The sequence below is a fragment of the Chrysochloris asiatica genome, unplaced genomic scaffold (genome assembly GCF_000296735.1).
Source record: "Chrysochloris asiatica unplaced genomic scaffold, ChrAsi1.0 scaffold00001, whole genome shotgun sequence".
Lineage (NCBI taxonomy): Eukaryota > Metazoa > Chordata > Mammalia > Afrosoricida > Chrysochloridae > Chrysochloris > Chrysochloris asiatica.
Genome location: NW_006408519.1, coordinates 3,635,668 through 3,637,696, shown reverse-complemented (window position 1 = coordinate 3,637,696; position 2,029 = coordinate 3,635,668). Strand labels below are relative to the sequence as shown.

Genomic DNA, 2,029 nt, shown 5'->3' with positions numbered 1-2,029 from the left:
AAAAAATAGCTCTTCTTCAACTCATATTTCCAAATTTCAAAACTTACTATAAGGTTACAGTGTAATGTTAAAATATAACAAACATATAGGTCAATGAACTAGGACTGAGAATCCATAAATAATCAATACATCTATAGCCAATTGATTTTCATCATCGGTGCCAGTACCATTAAGTAGAAAATGAGTAAATGTTTCAGGGAGACTGGATATCAATGAATTTGGACTCCTCATTCAACACACTGTTCAAAAACAAACTCAGAATGGATCAAAGACCTAAATGTAAGCATTAAAGCTATAATATTTTTAGAAGAAGGCACAGAGTTAAATCTTGGGCTCTTGGATGGGGTAAGTGTTTTTTAGAGATGACACAAAAGCATAAGCAAACAAAAGAAAAAAATTAATTTCATTTCATCAAATTAAAAATATTACAGTGCATCAAAAGAAAGTAAAAAGACAAAACATGTAATTGGAGCAAATATTTACAAATCCTATAGGGTACTACAAAGGAGCTCTGGTAGCGTAGTGGTTACGAATCGAAGATAAGCCCTGGACCCCAAGGTTGATTTGAATCTCTAGGCCAGCTGTTCAAACTCATCAGGTGCTCCTTGGAAACCCTATATAGGGTTGCTATGAGTCAAAATCAACTCTCCGGCACTTGACAACAATATATCTGGCAAGGGACCATAACCAGAATATGTAAAGAATTTGTACAACTCAACTACAAAAAGACAAACATGCCTATTAAAAATCGGAGCAAAGACACCTACCATGGTGAAACTTTTGACCAAAGATTCTATAGACGAATTGTGATCCAAGTGGGTGGGTGGGAAAGGCCTTGTGGAACAAACTTTTAAGATTCTCATTGAATTCAGAATTTCTAGAGCCACTGATACAGGATGACACTCTTCCCCATTAAAAACTAATGCCATTAGAAAAAATTAAGCCTGAAATTTTCATCTTTAAAGTAAACAGTTTAGCATAATTAGCTAAAGTATAATTAGTGTCATTAGCATAGTGGTTACAAATTGGGCTGCTAACCTCAAGGTCAGCAGTTCGAAACTACCAGCTATTCCTCGGAAGGGAAATAAGGCTTTTTACTTCTGTAAGGATTTACAACCTCGGAAACCACAGGGTCGCTATGAGTCAGAACCGACTTCACAGCACATAATCACCATAAACACCACCAGTCTTAAGATTATGCTTTTCTGAAGAATCTATTTGTGAACAAATTGCCAAAAAGAATTTAAAAGTTACATGAAACGTTTGTTGTTGTTATTGTCATTGCTGTTGGGCACCATTGAGCCGGTTCTGACTCATAACAATCCTATGCACAAGAAAACAAAACACTGCCTGGTCCTGTGCAATACTCGCAATTGTTGCATTGCAGCCCATTGCTGCTACCATTGTGCCAACCCATCTTGTTGGAGGTCTTCCTCTTTTTCGCTGACGCTCCACTTTACCAAGTATGATGTCCTTCTCCAAGGACTGGTTCAAAGTATGAGAGACTAAGACTTGCCATTCTGGCTTTTAAGGCGCATTCTGGCTGTACTTCTCCCAACACAAATTTGTTTCTCTGGCAGTACTTTCAGTATTCTTCTCCAGCACCATAATTCAAATGCATCCATTTTTCAACGGTCTTCCTTATTTATCGTCTAAGTTTCACATGCATATGAGGTGACTGAAAATACTATGGCTTGGATCAGGCACACCTTGGTCTTCAAACTGATATCTTTGCTCTTGAACACTGTAAAGAAGACTTTTTGCAGCAGATTTGCCTAATTCGATATGTCATTTGATTTCTAACTGCTGCTTCCATGAGTGTTAATCCTAAAATACAAGCAAAATGAAGTCTCTGACCACTTCAATCTTTTCTCCACTTATCATGATGTTATTTATTGGTCAAATTGTGAAATTTTTTTTCTTTACCTCAAGATGCATCCATATTGAAGACTTAATTTCTTCATCAGTAAATATTTCAAGTCCTCTGACTCGATGGCATTAACGATAGTGCTTCCAACAAGCAAGGTTG

At 36.9% G+C, this 2,029-nt stretch overlaps 1 protein-coding gene across 1 annotated transcript in view; it reads right to left on the bottom strand.

Moving 5' to 3' along the window:
* The window catches only part of RIMS2 (regulating synaptic membrane exocytosis 2), a 738,459-nt gene that overhangs the window by 548,348 nt on the left and 188,082 nt on the right, over positions 1–2,029 (bottom strand). The window lies entirely within an intron of this gene.